This window comes from Puma concolor, chromosome A1 (genome assembly GCF_028749965.1).
Source record: "Puma concolor isolate L17-30 chromosome A1, mPumCon1.1.hap2, whole genome shotgun sequence".
Taxonomy (NCBI): Eukaryota; Metazoa; Chordata; class Mammalia; order Carnivora; family Felidae; genus Puma; species Puma concolor.
This window is the reverse complement of record NC_141667.1, coordinates 230,343,770-230,361,759: the sequence shown is the minus strand read 5'-3', so window position 1 is coordinate 230,361,759 and position 17,990 is coordinate 230,343,770. Positions and strand designations below refer to the sequence as shown.

Below are 17,990 nucleotides of genomic sequence, written 5' to 3'. Positions count from 1 at the left end.
TCTGCATTTTCCAGAGATAGAAATCTTAGGGTGAAAGAAGCAGATGAGGTTTCTGACCCTATTTTCTCCCTGGCCTCAGTTTCCTCATCCATACCAGGAGGAGGCGGGGCCGGTGAAGCACAAACTCTCTTTCCTGCTGAGACATTTTCTTAGTCTGAGCTATGCAGACCAGCAGCTGTTTGCAATTACTCAGCCGGGCAGTCAGAGGATGTTCTCTCCCCACCATGTTTCTGCATCTGCCAAACTGAATTCTTTTTTGGGCAACATCTGTTCTTATTTCCCATGTGATGTTGTCCCAGTTGACCACAAAAATAATTACATACTTATTCTGAAGTAATCAGTTCATTGAAATCCCTTTCAACAAGATAGCAGATTTCACTGGGAGAAGTGACATGTCAGGAACAGAGTTCCATCTGGGGGCCACAAATCAGGGACCTTACCGGTGCCCTTGTCTTTGGGGGTGGTGGGGAGAGGCAGAGATGACTGCCGTTTGGAGTCTTGCTAGACCTAAAATATCAGCCTCTTTTCCCTCCCTTGGAGCTGAGCTGTGGGAGGGCTGCTCACAGACAGTGAGCCAACTCTTATATAAAGTTCATGGCAACATAGGTAAAGGAGCAGAGGACTTTCTTATAGCCAAGAGTAACACAATTACATATATTCTATTTCCTTTGTTATCTACTTAAAAGGTCTCAAGTAAGCCAGTAGTAAAAAAATAAAAATAAAATAAAATGTGCCTGAGACAAACTCATCTCTTGATCCCTTGAACATAGTATGAGTAAAGGTTTTGGGTCAAAGGGTGATAATAGGAAAATAAGATTCACAGCCATTTTAAGGAAGTGAGTGAAGGTTTGTAGAGCAGAAAATAACACTGGAAAGGCAGACCAGGTGTTAGATCTTTGATGACCTTGTGTGACACATTGAGCCTCTGTACTACATTTTATGGAAAATCATTGGAAGGATCTGAACATTATTTAGTTTAATTAGATTTCACATCTTCCTTATCTCAGCCTGCCCCCACTTTGAGGGGACAGAACACAATGTATCATCTATCCCTGGCATATATTGTTCTGAGCTCTACATACTTCCCTTTCCTTCCTCAAATGATGGTCTTGCATAAATGTTTTCCAGGAAACTGAAAGTTTTCTGGGTTCTGGGGGGGGACTGCTAAACCTTTTAAAGTCAGTAATTATGGAACTTGTCTGTATTCATTTATTCAGTGAACTATATATTAAACACCTGCTATATGTCAGATGATATTCTAGGTTCTAGTGACACAATGAGTAAATCATAGTTCCAGACCTCAAGGATCTTAACTGTGGAGGGAGATGCTAAAAGGTATATTTCTTATAATGTAGTAAATGAGATAGAAATAAGCACCAGGAACGGGGCGCCTGGGTGGGTCAGTTTGTTAAGTATCCGACTTCAACTCAGCTCATGATCTCATGGTTTACCAGGTGGAGCCCCACTTCAGGCTCTGTGCTGACAGCTCAGAGCCTGGAGCCTGCTTCCTAGTCTGTGTCTTCCTCTCTGTCTCTGCCCCTTCCCTTCCCTGCTCCTACTCTCTCTTTCTCTCAAAAATAAATAAAAAACATTAAAAAAAAAAAAAGAAAGAAAGAAGCACCAGGATCTGTGGGATTATAGAGGTTCAAGGGAAAGGCTTCTTAGAGAAGATGAAACAGGCCTGTGGGTTAATGGATAGCCAAGAGTTAAGTAAACAGGTCAAGAGGGGTGCAGGAGCATTTCAGGTAGAGGGATCAGTTTGGTGTGTACAGTTTGGTGTTATGAGAACAGAATGCTCCAGAGAGAGGGGAGCAAAAGTCAAACTGTTATAGCTGGGAACTGAGGAACCAGAGGGAATGGAGGCAGAGAGGGAATAGCTTTTTTTAATGACCATGCTGCTTCTAGAAATACGTAAAACAGGATAATCTCAAATCCTTCTGCAAATATCCAGAAATTCTGGACAAAATACACCAAAGATTCTTCTGAATGACTGAGGAGCTTTGAGAAAATGGGAGGACATTCTCTGGTTCTAGAAACAGAAGGAACTGAAAATCAGACTGGTAAGCTCTTGCTTTATTCCTTGGGTTAGAGAAGAGCACAGAACAGGTGGGCAGTCTGTGTAGTCTAGGAACTTGCATTTTAAGGCCCACATGGCAACAGGCCATGTGACCATAAGCTGATAAAAAAAGACAGACCTGGAGCTGAACCAACCCTCTCCTTCAATCCACATGCTCAAGAGGGAGGCTATCTACCCTCAGTGAAAGGGGACTAGGAAAATTTGTGCTCTGGCACAGAAAGATAACAGATAGCTTGTTTGTCTTTGGTTGGAAAAAAGAGATCCCCCTTCCCTCTTCCTCCAAATTCATAATCGCAGGGCTGTGCTTCATCAGAGTTTTGGGTAGTAAATTGATACTACTCATATGGTCCAGCAGCAGCCAAACCAAACATTTTTCATAAAAATGGTTTCCAGATTAGGGATACAGTGAGGACTCTTTGCAGGAATGAATGCAAAATTCTTCTGAAGGGGACATGTTCTCTCACACAGGACATAAAAGTTTGTATAGCAGAGACAACAAAAATCAGGTTAGACCCCTAAGAGCTTTCTTTAGATAATTGAATGACAATATATTAAGGATAATATAAAATAAATGTATTTAAGTGATTAAATACAAAGTGATTAAATACAAAGAAGGGTTTAAAGTCATAACAAGACAATATGTGAAAATATTGGCAGATTTGAAAGACTCACAAAGAACCTTTAGAAAAAAACGTCATTGGAAAAATTTAGCGAGTAGTTTAAACAGCAATAGTATTCGACACCACTGAACAGAGAAAGAGTCAAGTGGAAGATACACCTGAAGAGATTTCCAAGGATGCAGCACAGAGATAAAGAGAGAGATATGTAAGCGATGTTAAGAATCATGGAGGATAGAATGAGAACATACAAACTATGTCTATCAAGAGCTGTCACAGGAAAAATAGAGTAAAAGGACAAGCAATATTAGAAGAGCTAATGACTGGGGCGCCTGGGTGGCGCAGTCGGTTAAGCGTCCGACTTCAGCCAGGTCACGATCTCGCGGTCCGTGAGTTCGAGCCCCGCGTCAGGCTCTGGGCTGATGGCTCGGAGCCTGGAGCCTGTTTCCTATTCTGTGTCTCCCTCTCTCTCTGCCCCTCCCCCGTTCATGCTCTGTCTCTCTCTGTCCCAAAAATAAATAAACGTTGAAAAAAAAAATTTAAAAAAAAAAAAAAAAAAGAAGAGCTAATGACTTTGAAGTTCCTTGAACTGACAAAAGATACAGGTTCAAGGAGCACAGTCATTCCTGAAGGAAAAGACATACAATGCCACTTCTGGACAAATGTTTTTTGAAGATTTAGGATTTCAAAGACAAGAAAAGATTCAAAGAAACCAGAGAAAAAGATTTCTTAAAAAGGATTAAAGTTGGAATTTTCATAGACTTCACAACAATATAAACCAAAAGATAATGGAATGATATTTTCAAAATCTGAGTGTCAGCCTAGAATTCTCTTTCTAATTAAATTCTCCTTTAAGAGTGAGGATGAAATAGAGACATTTTTAAGTTCAAAAGTTGGAGGAATTACTACTTTTAGGGAATGAAATGCTGAAGAATGTACTTTAAGAAGGCAATGCATTTAAGTTGTATGTAAGTGATGAATCATGAGACTCTACCCCCAAAACCAAGAGCACACTTTATACCCTGTATGTTAGCCAACTTGGCAATAAATTATGTTAAAAAATAAAAATTAAAAAAAAAAAAAAAGAGAGAAGGCAATGCAACCCAAAAGAAAACAGTAAAATCATGAAGTAATTGTGAGCACAGAACCTGGTAACATGCAGGTAAATTCAAACGAGTATTGACGAATGATAGTGACCAATTCAGGTGCTAAAAACAAAAACAAAAAACTACCAATAATGTCAGCATGGAAGATGAGAACAGAGTAGAGTTAAACTGTTTTAAGGTGTTCATATTTTGAAGAGAAAGGAAGAGAGGTTGATTATTTTAAACTTTGTTAGGTCAACTGCGTGTATTAAAAATTTAAGAGTTACTACTGAAAGAATGTGAATAGAATGTTTAAGTTTCAAACTGGTAGAGAGAGAAAAAATAATATAAGGAAAATATAGTTGATCAAATAGAAGGCAGGAAAGAAGAAGAAATAAGCTATGAAAGAGCAGGGTATATAGAACATATAAAATAAGGTGATAGAAATAAATCAAATATATGTGATCTGAACTGTTGTGCATGAATTAAAAAGGATAGATTATTAGGAGAGTGAGGGGTAAAATCCAGCAATAGCCTAATTCTGTGACACACATCTAAAACATAATTAATTACACAGAGCAAAAATGAAGAGATGGGAAATAGCCGTCAAGCAAATGCAAGAGAAAAGAATATATGGCTATATAAATATTAGATGAAACCAAGTTAAAGGCAAAAACCTCACTGTTAATAACAAATAAGTTACAGCATAATGCTAAAGGAACAGTTCAGTGGGAAGATATACAAATTCTTAAATGGGTACAAAAAATGGTGTGAAAAGATACCATCTACCCCAGCATTTAGTTATATGGCCTCAAAATACAGAAAGCAAAAATGGACAGAATTATAAGGAGAAATCCACAACCATGGTGAAATATATCATAATAAACTTTTCTCGGTAACTTATCAAGTAGACCGCAGATGCAATATTTTAACAACATAATTAGCAAGATTGATATAACACACATATACGGAACTCTGTGTACCCAGCATTTAAGAGCCAATGCGAATTCAGCTTTACCCATTCTGAAGAGAACAAAACCTCAGAGGGCGTGTACAGTGGAGAGAACTTAGAGCAGGAGTGAGGAGGACAACTCTTTCGCCAGTGTGGCCCCGAACCTCAGGACTGCCATGTGAGAGAAGACTGCTTTATTCTTTAAGCCACTGTATTCTTTGGGGTGTCTATTACAACAGTTTAGCATTCTACCCTAATCAACGGAAGTTCTATCAGATATTCTTTTTTAATTTTAAAATAATTTTAGATTTATAGAGAAGGTAAATAACAGCACCAAGTTTCCACATGCCCTTCGCTCAGGTTCCCCTAATATTAACGGTTTTACATATCTGTAATACAATTATGGAAACTAGGAAATTAACATTGGTACAATACTATAAATGAATCTGGAGACCTTATAAGAAATTCTCCCATTTGTCCCCTAATATCCTTTTTCTGCTCCAGATTCAATCCCAGATTGCATTAACTGTCTTCTTTTTTTTCAAATTTTAATTCCAGCATAGTTAACATTCAGTGTTAAATCAGTTTCCGATGTACAGTATAGTGACTCAACACTTTATGTTACTAGGCACTCATCATCTCATCATGATAAGTGTACTCTTAATTCCCCTTCATGTATTTCGCCCATTCAATTCATCCCTTTCACCCACACCCCGACTCAGTTAGCATTATGTTGTGACATATTTGTTATTAACAATGAGGTTTTGGCCTTTAACTTGGCTTCATCTAGTATTTATATGGCCATGTATTCTTTTCTCTTGCATTTGCTTGGCACCTATTTCTCATCTCTTCACTTTTGCGCTGTGTAATTAATTGTGTTTTAGATGTGTGTCATGGAGTTAGGCTTTAGCTGGATTTTACCCCACACTCCCCTAATAATCTTTCTTCCCCACATTTTAGGTATACGGTGTCATACTGCATATACTTTTATTTTGTGAATCCCTTCGTCGGGTTTTAATTTTACTGCTTTTGTGCTTCCTATTTTTCTTACTCCTATTTATGGTCTTTCCTTTCTACTAATACTCCCCTTGACCATTTCTTGTAGGGCTGGCTTTGTGGCCATGGATTCCTTTAACTTTTGTTTGTGTGGGAAACTCTTTATCTCTCCTATTCTGAATGATAGTCCTGCTGGATAAAGTATTGTTGGCTGCAGGTTTTTTTCTTTTAGTCCTTTGAATATATCATGTCACTCCCTTCTAGCCTGCAAAGTTTCTGCTGAAAAACCGGCTGCTAGCCTTATGGGGGTTTCCTGTGTGTGTAACTATTTTCTTTCCTCTTTCTACTTTTAAAATTCTCTTTTTATCACTGCTTTTTGCCATTTTAATTACTATGTGTCTTGGTGTGGACCTCCTGGTGTTGATTTTTTGGGGGACTCTCTGGGCCTCCTGGACCTGAATTTCTGTTTCCTTTCCCAGTTTTGGGAAGTTTTCCACTATTATTTCTTCAAATAATATTTCTGTCTTTTCTATTTCTGGGATCCCTATAATGCAAGTGTTATTATGCTTGATGGTATTACTGAGTTCCCTAAGTTTTTGTTTTTTTGTTTTTTCTCTTCTTCTGTTCAGCTTGATTGCTTTCTCTACTCTGTCCTCCAGGTCACTGATCTGTTCTTCAGCTTCTTCTGGTCTACTATTGATTTCATCTAGTATATTTTTAATTTCAGTTATTGAGTTCTTCATCTCTGATTGGTTATTTTTTTATGTTTTTTAATCTTTTTGTTGAGGGTCCCACTGAGGTCCCCCAGTCTTTTCTAAAGTCCAGTGAATCTTTATGACCATTAATTTAAATTATCTATCATTACTTTCAATTCTTACCTCCATTTTGTTTAGCTCTCTTGCTGTGATTTTGTCCTAGTCTTTCATTTTGGACACACTACTCTGTCTCCTCATTTTGTCTAACTCTCTATACCTGTTCCTATATGTTAGGAAAGTCAGCTATGTCTCCTACTCCTGAAAGTAGTGGCCTTACGAATAAGAGTTTCTGTAGTGCCCTGCAATGCAGTGTCTGTCCCCTGTTCACTAGAACCTGGCACTTCAGGGGTGTCTCTTATGTGTGTTGTGTGTGCTCTGCTGTTGTGGCTGAGTCACTGTTGCCTTTGGTCCAATCATCTGTAATGGCTCTCTTTGCCTGTTGTAGGCAAGGTTTGGTCCCTGTGTTGTTAGTGGGCCAGCTGGGGACCACTTTGGGCTTGAGTTGAGTCAGATCGGGCCTTTGCCAGAGATGCGGTAGCACCAAACTGTGGGGCACGTTCCCTGCGTTGTCCCCAGAGAAGCTTTTGTTGGTGGGCAGGGCCTGCAGTCAGACCAGATGTCTGCTCCCAGTCCCCTGCTGGAACTACAGTACTACTGGTGTATGTAGTTACCTTCCGATCTCCCTGGACAGTCACTGAGGAGTGGTGTTGGCCTCTCTCAGGGCTTCTTATACACTGTCAGGCTTGTAGCATCGTTTTGGATGGGGTCTGGAGGGGACAGGTGCACAGGAGAATGGGGGGCAGGACACTTGGTACTAGCAAGGTCCTGCAGCTGCCTGGGAAAACTCTTGCCCGAGGTTAGGCAGGTTGGAGGGGGGGTGATCTGCAGAAGCGTGTTGGAGGCGGGGCTGTGGTATAAGCAAGTTAGGTGGAGAGTGTTGGTGCTGGTTCCCACAGTGTCTGTGTGTCTACACTTGGGGGTGAGAGGGGGGTAATGGCACCCACCAGCTCCTTTGATCTTGGAGAAGTCTCCCAGTGATCCCTGCCTCTCCAGCACATGCTCTGAGATTAGTAAACAAATCTCCCTCTCTAATAGACTAGATGTTTTTCAAGCTCCTTCTTCTATGCTGCATCTCAGAAGGGTTGTTTATTGTGCTGTCTGTTTAAGGTTGGGGACCTAGTTAACTCTTACCTTCCACCTCTCCCAGAGCTGAGCCTGCTGGTTTTTAAAGTTCCAGGTGTTAAGTCCTGAAGATTTGTAAGAACTCATGAGGTTAAACCCCTCTGGCTTTCAAAGCCAAATGTTATGGGGAGTCATTTTCCCTGTGTGGGTTCTCCATGGCTAGAGTGCCTACTCCTCTCCCCTCTCCATACCCGCCATGTCCCTCCCTCCCATGGATAATCCAGAGGGGCCATTTAGCTCCCAACCATGGCTCTACCCCTCCTGCCCTCCTTGATGTGGCCTCCTCTTTACATTCAGCTGTGGAGAGTCCACTCTGCCGGTTGTTTTCTGGGTTATTTACACTGATGTGGGTGTTATCTACTTGTATTTGTGGGATGAGATGAGATTAGGGTGCTCCTCCTTTCCCATCTTACCTGGAAGTCTTTTGTATTTTCCTATTTTTGACAATTTCTCACCCTTCCTTTGTCTTTCATGACCTTGACTCTTTTGAAGAATACTGGCCATAGAGTGCTCTTCAATTTGAAATTTTTACATCTTCCTCATGACTAGATTGAGATTATGATTTTTTGACAAGAATACTACAGAAATGATACTGTATCATTTCTTAATGCATCATATCAGGAGGCGCACATTGTTGACAAGTCTTTTTCCTGCTGATGTTGACTTAGTTACTTGTTTAAGGTCACATCTGCCAAATTTCCCACTGCCAGGTCATTCTTCTCCTCTTGTGATGAATAAATATCTAATGGGGAGACACCAAGTAAATATACTGTTTCTCATCATACTTTTAGCCAGAAATTTTAGCATCTGTAGATAATTTTTGTTTTTATAGGAGGGGTCTTCTTTTGGGCTGGCATCTACACAGGGTGAACCCACGTTCCTCAGCCAAAGGGTGAAGGAACTAGCTGCTCCTCCTGGTGGGCTGGGCAAGTGGCCAGAGCAGGCAGCACAGACTCTCAGACTGCAGGACCTGACATGAGTAAGAGGCCATGGTCTGGGTGGCCAAAACACGAGGGGAAGTATGGCCAGTGAGGAGTTATAAGTTGCTTGAGGACCAAGTTTGTCCCCTTCATCATGGTTGTAACCCAGGCTTAACACAATGGCTGGACATGGTAATACTTGTTATGGGCTGAATTGTATCCTCCCTTCAAATTCAAAAGTTGAAGCCTTAATCTCAAGAATGGGGCCTGGCGTTTTGCACATCTGACAAGCTCCCAAGAGAAGCATCAGGTCCAAGGACCACCCTGGGTAGCAAAACTTCGGAATGCCTTAGAGTCCTAGAGTCCTGAGGCTTGCTTTTGAATTGAAAGATCTTTAGTAATTTCAGAGGAAGATGGGGAAACTTATTCGAGTTCAATTCAGCAACTACTTTGAGCACTTTGTAGATGCAAAGCCTGTGGAGTAGCCCCAGGAGGGCCAGTGACAGCTCCTCAAGGAGGAAGGGAGACCATGCAAGACAGTCTGCCCTGACTGCCAAGCCCCCTATAGTCTGAGGAAAGCCAGTTTTATTCCACTGCAGGTATAAAAGATGAGGCTTGCCCATCAGTCATGTAGGGCCGCTAGGGAGACAACTTTTTCATCAAAGCTTAAGAAAAATAAGATTAGTTTTTGAAAAGAGTGGGAGGCAGCTGAGAGTTATTTGTTGATGTCAGTGGCCTTGGAAATTCTAAATGAGATTCTCTTTCATTTTGCTGCCCTTGGGTCGAGCTCCTTCTGTGGAGGCATCGTCTTCTTCCTGCGACCTGCCTGTGAAGGCACCTGACTCAGGCTCTCTAGCGGTGGTCAAAGTCAAGCGTGCCTCCCCAGGCCCCAACCCCGTGTCATTTTAATATACTTTTCCCTCCACCCAACAATCAAGCCTCCTTCAGGAGCTGCAGTAAGGAACAATTTCTGTGCTCACAAAAATCAGTAACCTAGTTTTCACATGGCTCTTCGTCCAAAGCTCTAGGAAAACACTTTGCGATGGAAATTTGGCTGCGAGTCATTGCTGAGAATTACAAAATGGTGGGATTATTATTATTATTTATTAATCAACCTATAAATAGCCTCAAAAAAAAAATCCAGGTGACTCAGCCTGAGAGGAATGAAACTGAGCTCCGTTTGCCTTCTTTAGTGAAACCTACCCCCAGACCAGGAGGCTGGAATGGTGTGGGCCAAACCTGGGAGAGGGTCTGTTGGACATCTTGTGGGGCAGAGGGCCTTGTGAGAGGTGGTGGGGAAGCTAGGATTTCTGTAGGGAATTATTTACAGAGGGTGTTGGGCCCATTGAGTTTTTCTTTGCTTCTTTTGATAGAAAGAACCCACACCCATGACTTTTTACCTTTCTCCTGTTTTCCCCATGGCAGGATGTCATTTTCACAGGAGTAGAGCCAGTAGAAGGGTGGTTTCTCATCTCACTCATGCCGGAAGCCCCCACAGGCGTCCTAGCACTGGAAATCCGAATGTTTGCCATCCTCCTCTGCCCCATGGCTCTTTTAAAAAGCAGTTCCGAAACAGTCAGCTGGTCCTGGGCGTGTGCCAGGCTGCTCTCCCTTGGAAGCTGAGGGCCTCTAGGAGGGCCCCGCTGGCACCTCAGGGCATGGAGCAGAGAAGTGTTTACTGTTTCTGCTCTATTTTGTTCTCCAGCTTTATTGGGATACAACTGGCATGGAACGTTATGTAAGTTGGAGGCATATAGTATGTTGATTTGATAGGCTTATATATTATTGCAAAATGATTAATTACCACCCTAGCATTAGCTAACACCTCCATCACTTTACATAATTACCACTTCTTTTTTTGTGGTGAGAACATTTAAAATCTATTCTCTTAGCAACTTCAATTATATAATACAGTTTTATTAGCTATAATCCCCATGTTGTATTTTAGATCCCCAGAACTTGTTAATCTTATAACTGAAAGTCTGTACCCTTTGACCAACATCTCCCCATTTCCTCCATCCTCCAGCCCCAGTATAACCACCATTATACTCTGTTTCTCTCTGGGTTTGGCTTTTTTAGATTCCACATATAGGTGATATCATATAGTATTTGTCTTTCTCTGTCTGACTTGCTTCACTTAGCACAATGCCTTTTGGTTCACCCAAGTTGTCACAAATGGCAGGGTTTCCTTCTTTCTCTCTGTATATATTTTGGAATATTAGTTAGCCATAAGAAGGAAGGCAAATAATATTTCTCTCTGTATATATTTTGGAATATTAGTTAGCCATAAGAAGGAAGGCAACCCTGCCATTTGTGACAACTTGGATGAACCTGAGGGCGTTGTATATATTATATAGAGAGAGAGAATCTTTAAAAAAAATTTTTTTTAATGTTTATTCATCTTTGAGAGACAGAGAGCAAGTGGGGGAGGGGAAGAGAGAGAGGGAGACACAGAATCCGAAGCAGGCTCCAAGCTGTCAGCACAGAGCCTGATGCAGCTCTTGAACTCATGAATTTTGAGATCATTACCTAAGCCAATGTCAGATGCTTAACCGACTGAGCCACCCAGGCACACCGAGCATCTTTTTTATCCACTCATCTGTTGAGGATTAATGGTTTCCATATCTTGGCTGTTGTGAGTAGTGCTGCAATGAACATAAATGTGCAGATACTTCTTGGAGATCCTGTTCTCATTTCCTTTGGATATATACCCAAAGTGGGATTGCTGGATCATATGGTAGTTTTGTTTTTAATTTTTTGAAGAACCTTCATATTATGTTTCCTAGTGGCTACACCAGATTGCATTTCCACCACAGTGCACGAGGTTCCCTTTTCTCCACATGCCCTTCAGCACTTATCAATCTTGCCTTTTTTTTTTTTTAACTCTTTCTTTTTGATGGTAGCCATTCTAATAGGAGTGAGGTGGTATCTCATTGTGACTTTGATTTGCATTTCCCTGATGATTAGGGATGTAGAGCATCTTTTCATGTGTTTATTGGCCATCTGTGTATCTCCTTTGGAAAAATGTTCAGATCCTCTGCCCACTTTTTTTTTTTTTTTTACGTTTATTTATTTTTGAGACAGAGAGAGACAGAGCATGAACGGGGGAGGGTCAGAGAGAGAGGAAGACACAGAATCTGAAACAGGCTCCAGGCTCTGAGCTATCAGCACAGAGCCCGACGCGGGGCTTGAACTCACAAACCGTGAGATCATGACCTGAGCTGAAGTCGGACGCTTAACCGACTGAGCCACCCAGGTGCCCCCCTCTGCCCACTTTTTAATTGGATTATTTTTTGGTGTTAAGTTGTAGGAGTTCTTTATATAGTTTGGATATTACCCCCTATCAGATATATCATTTGCAAAATCTTCTCCCATTCAGTAGGTAGCCTGTTTGTTTTGCTGATAGTTTCTCTCACTGTGCAAAAGTTTTTTAGTTTGATGTAGCCCCAATTTAATTTGCAATGCACACATGCTTTTAACTCTAGTTTTTGAAAAAATTATAGACGTTTTTTCTTTCTACAATACACCAAACCATTCATGACAAAGTAAATTGATAATGGTGAAGGCAGACTAACTGTAAGTTATAATTATAAATCAAGAATGGTAGGGGTGCCTGGGTGGCGCAGTCAGTGGGGCATCTGACTGTTGATTTCGGCTCAGGTCATGATCCAGGGTCATGGAATCAGCCTTGCATTGGGCTCTGCACTGAGCATGGAGCCTGCTTAGGATTCTCTCTTTCTCTACTCCCTCTCTCACTCTCTCTGTCTGTCTGTCTCCCTCTGCCCCTCTCCCCCACTCACATGCTTTCTCTCTCTCTAAAAAAAAATTAAATTAAAAAAGGAATAGTAGCAACTCTAACCAACTGAAGACAACCCTCACCATATACTAATAGTAGAGAATTCTTTTAGAAAAATTTGGAAATTACAAATATTTACCCATGCACTTTTGTTGCCACACACTGTGTGGCTGCCAAACTTCTTAGGAGACTATTGAATGAATGGCCCCAGTAAATTCTGATCACATGTTAATTTTGGTTTATGAATTCCATTTTTCAGTTTCTATCCATAACTCATTTAATAGATGACTACTGAGTAGCCCTAATTACTACTGAGCCACCTAATTTTGTGGTTGAGTGATAGTCTGAGGGACAGCCTACGAAGTATGGAGGATAGGGTTTTCATGTTTGGAACCCATTAAGACTCACCAGGTGGTTTATAAGGGGATGCACTGGAAAAAAAAATATATTGCTCTGGGGAAAGAAATGGGATGGAGTCGAGAGAGGTCATATCAGAGCATCCAGGAGGCACGTGTAGTTTGGAAACAAAGGTGTGTTTTATTTCATTGCTTTGCTTTGCTTTTAGTCATGATATTTAATTTCTTTTGAATTTAAAATAATATATTAAAGTAGGGTATGAGATTGTGTATCCGAATGGGAAATGTATTAGAAAGCTGTCAGATCACTGAGCATGTAAAATTGGTGTAAGTAGAGTAGCAAATTCTTCCCCAAATTTATTTATTGATAGAGTCTGGTTAAATGGCAATGGATGCCTTTACGCAAGTCTCTTGCCTCAGATCCATTGCCGGAGACTACCAAGCCCCCTACCTCTCCTTGCCCTCCAGTGACCCCTCGAGCCTCTATTCTACCACTCTTCTTGTTACCCTCTCCCCTCTGGCCATACTGGCATTCTGATTGCTCCTCAATCAACAAGACATGCTCCTGCCATAGGGCCTTTACACTGGCTGCTCTCTCAGCCTGCAGTGTTCTTCCCTCAGATACCATCATTGCTCACGCCCTGACTTAAGCTCTAGTCCTTTTACCAAACTCATTTTCACAAGGAGGTCTATCATGACCATTCTCTTTGCTCTGCAAACTTCCCTGTACTCCTTTCCTCTAACTCCTGAATGTCCTTATCCTGTTCTGTTCTTTTTGTTTTTTCTTTTTAATAGCACTTATTTCCTTCTGACACATTGTGTAACTTATGTAATTATTGGTTTGTGATATTTATTAAGTCATGAATCTATTGAGTGAGATTTGGAAACCCAGGTCTCTAATATTTGGAAGGTCTATTTTGTCACTGTTTTACAGTCCGAGGAAGACAATTTTGAACTGTTGTAGACTTTTCTGATTGGGCATGAGTAACATGCCCTCATTATTTTTTGAACTGCTTACAAAACATAACTTTTAAAGACTTCTCCATTAGCATTGTTTATGGTCAGTTCTAATCCAGTTGGCTTTTAAGCTTGCACACTTGCTTACTCTTATCACTTATCCTGGTCTGTAGAGGACGCTGTTTACCACCCACATGCCCCCTTCAGGGTCGAGACCCCCATTCCCCTAGCTTCTGGGAGTGTCACCTGCTGATGGCTCTCTGGGACTTGCTTTCAATGTAAAGGGAGCATCTCACCCAAAGTTATACCTCTCTCTGAACATCCCACATCCACTGACTGGTTGGGGTGGGGTACGAAGGCCTAACCTCCTTGACTCAGTTCTGAAAAGCCAGAGCTGAGGCTTTCATCACAACTGCATCAAGTGCCTAATCTGACTTTCCTTTCAGTTGTTCTTCCAACATTCTCCACTAAACTTCCTGCACGAAAATCCTCATCTCAGAGTCATCTCATAAGCAACTCAACCCAAGACAATTAGAACTAGAAGTGAGACTTTAGAGCTGGATTACCTACAGGGTGGCTGGCAGTGAGGGGCCCATCACTGGTGTTAAAGCGTTTGGAGAGTTCCTGGCAGGTTGTCAGGGGAGAATTGTTGAAACTTTCACTTGCAAATTGGGATAGGATACTGGAATGTTGATAGAAGGGAATGCACTGGTGGGAGCAGCTTCGTGGGCGTTTGAGAGGTCCTGGGGAAGTAGTGACTATAAGGCCAATGAAATTGGGTAACTTTTATTAGGTGCTATCAATTAAAGAAAGACAATCAAAGGCTGAGGGAAGCTAACCACTGGTTTAATGTGTTGTGGCAAAGCTAGACAGCTTTCTTACAGCAGATAGAGATACTCTTATCTTCCAGTTGCAGGAGATAAGAAAAAGCTATATATCAGGCCCAGGCATTAATTATAAGGGTTTTGGAACTTTATATAAAGTTGAATTTGGAATCTGGCAATTCTGGCACATCAGGGTCAACGTCCAGGTTAGGAATGAGTGAGACCCTCAAACTTGGAAGAGGACATCTGGGTTGATGCACTTCAGATTCTTCAACCCCTAGATATCTCTGAACCTACTGGTCCTACAGAAGTACTCCACTCCTCTCTGTTAAAGACTATCATCCCACCCCCACCCCCCCAGCTTTTACTTAAAGAAAATGAAAAGGCCTCTGTCTTACGATACAACATGTACCTCCCTCGGGATCTATTCCTACCCCTCTACCAGGCCAAATACTCAGTTGCATCCTAATCTGGCTGCACAACTATTGGTTTTGTTTAGGGAGGAAAGGTACTGATGGAAGGAGCTGTAGGTCTTAGCTAACATGCACTGGCAGGAGCCAAGGGATTCTACCTGAGGGTAATGGATCAAGGGTGGCAGAGAAAAACTTGGGAATGAAGAATTTATTGATGGGCATGATAAAGTTGGAACAGTATGCAAGGGTAGAAAGCCTACCAGCCCACTGTAGTCCACAGGAATGCATAGAGGACACCCAAAGAGGTAAGGAACACACTGGTGACAGCTGCCAGCCAGGCTGATGGGTGATTCTGTTAGAAACCTGGGATCTTTGATAGCAATGGGGATTATAAAATCCTGAATAATAGACTCCAGGTGGCGCAATGTTCTTTATGAGCAAAAGAGTGAAATCTCTGCCTTGGGGTTATCGTGTGTAGAGAGCCATGAGATGAGTAATGGAACATGGTGTCCTGGAGCAAGATAGGTGGGCTTCCAACAAGAGTATTGTTCCATTGAAGCAAGTAAAAGAAATCAAGTATAGGTTATCAGGAGGCTGAAGTCACCTGCCTTAATAAAAAGTCATAATTCTTTGCCCCATTTCCTCATCTGAACCAGTTTTCAGGATGATGACCCATTCACAAAGGAGAGGCAGATCCTCAGGAGGAAGAGTCCTGCAACACTACAGTAAATGTATATGGTAATGAGTTTCCCAGTCCTTCTCCAAAGGAACCTCTGGCCATTTACTTGGGTAATTATACACTGGGATAAGGGGAATAACTGGGCATTTCAAGGACTGTTGGATGTAGGGTCCCAGTAATTGTAATCCAGTAATCTAGCAACTGAAGCATCATCATGGCCACCTTGTTAGAGCAGAGACATATGGAGGCCAAATAGTAAATGGAGTCCTGGCCAGGATTTATTTCACAGTAGTTCCACTAGGCCCAAGGACCTACCTTGTGGTCATTTTTCTGATTCTTGAATACATATTTGAACTGGACATACTTGGTAGTCGGAACAATTCCCACATCTGAGTTTAGGAGCATGTGGAAACCTCTGAATCTGCATCCTTGCCTCAAAGGTAGTAAAACAAAAATCATATTGTATCCTGGGGAACATGGTACAGATCTGTGCCATTCTTAAAGATTTATGGGATGCACGGGTTGTTGTGCTTTTCACATGCACATTTAGTTTGCTAGTTTGCCTCCTATAGAACCACATGGATCCTAGGAGTGGATTCGTATCAATTCAGTGATGGAGAAGATCTAATTGCAGCTGCCCTGCTGGTATCATTACTAGAGTAGATTAATATGGCCTCTGGCTCATGGCATATGGCCATTCGCCTGGCAAATGTGTTGTTTTCTATTCCTATTAGGAAAGAGTGCTAGAAGCAGTCTGGGTTCATGTGGGACAAACAACAGTATACATTTAGTATTTCTCTAGCTTTTATGTTAACTCATGGCCTCTGCCTTATTATAGTCAAAGAGGCCCCAGACCATCTGGAAATTCTGTAAAACATTATTTTGTTCTACTAGACTGATGACATTATGTTAATTGAACTGATGACCAAGAAGTGGCAAGTATGTTGGAGCCCTTGTTAAGACACATGCCCTCCAGATGGTGAGAGATAAACCCAATCGGAGGGCCACCTTGCCAATGTAGATTTAAAGGCTGTGTGGCCTGAGGCCTGTTGGGATCTCTTTCCAAAATAAAGAACACATTATCTCTGTTTGTTCCCTCTCCTAGTAAAAATGTAGCACAGTGTTGGATTGGCCTTTTGGGTTTTTGGAGATAGCACATTCCATACTTGGACATAATGCTTGGGCCCATTTGCTGAAGGACATGGAAAGTTTTCAGCTTTGAGTGGGGTCCGGAGCAGAAAGGACTCTACAGCAGGTCCAAGCGGAGCTATAGGCTTGGCAGACCTTGCCCAATTTTGATAGTAAGTGAATGAAGGCAGCTGCCATTACCTGAGAAGGCTTGGTGATCAGGGATTCAGACAGGTTCTGGTTCACTCCATCAGGTAAGTCATGAGAAGAGCAGACATACTAGTATCCAGTGAGGGAAATGTAGCATGATTGGTAGAAGAAGGAGAAGATGAATATCATTTGGAGCCCGAGATCAGTTGCAGCAGCCGGGGCAATAGTTTGTGCTATTACATTCAGACTCCTAAAGGAGATATTCCTGGAAGGGGTAAACTGACTACACTAATCAAATGTACCCAAGCAGTGCAAGGATTGGACAAAAGTGGATGCTGTAGCGTGTGTCCCAGAACTTCCTTCAGGACTGAAGAAAGGGTCATCTTCATAGCTGCTAGGCATGATGGCTGATAGCTAAGCCCCTCCTTGGGAAAAGCGCGCACTTAATGACTGGTCCAAGTGCTGGGTCAAAGGCTAGGCCACCTGGCCTTAATTTGAGATATCTATTAAAGGGTATTCCAGCTTCAGAGCCCTCCACAGCATCAGATGGGGTCTCTTGCAACTGAATTACTGTCTAACTTCTTCCCCTACCCAAGTCTGCATCCTCATTCCCAATGGGTATTGTCTCCAAAATAACTCCCTGATATGCTTTTTATACACACGTATATTTCTCAGGTTCCATTTTCTACGTAATATAACTCACAACACTAGGAGATCCAATCTGTCATTATATTAGGTGTTAGATTTGAGGCATTTGGAGATCTGGTGATAAATGGAGTCCTGGTCCAAGTCCATGTCTAGCTGGTCTAGAGTTCACTGCCTAACTGGTCATTTCTCTGGTTCCTGAGTCTTCTAAATGGTTATATTAACAAACAGAGCCTTCAAATTTCTCTCTTGTCTGTGGTTCTCTGACCCATAGGAAAGGCCAAGTGTAGAAGTCTGAGATTGCCACACCTTCCCAATTTCCCCATCTGCAGCCCAGATAATGACTCAGAAGCAAAACCTCATCCTGCTGACTTGGCAGAAATTAGTGCCATCCTTAGAGATGTATAGGGATGGTTGTCCAGATCATCTCTTTGTTTAATTCATCTCCCTCTGACAAT

General features: G+C 41.8%; 1 long non-coding RNA gene across 3 annotated transcripts in view; it reads left to right on the top strand.

The window, feature by feature from the left end:
• The first annotated feature begins 1,758 nt into the window (after positions 1-1,758).
• LOC147584835 (uncharacterized) overlaps positions 1,759-17,990 on the top strand; it is a 32,640-nt gene continuing 16,408 nt past the window's right edge. For 2 of the 3 annotated variants that reach the window (XR_015253733.1, XR_015253735.1), the window contains exon 1: positions 1,759-2,060. This is a non-coding gene — a long non-coding RNA (uncharacterized LOC147584835). Of the gene's footprint in view, positions 2,061-15,586; positions 15,720-17,990 lie in introns of all 3 variants that reach the window. The other variant, XR_015253734.1, reaches the window with a different exon arrangement.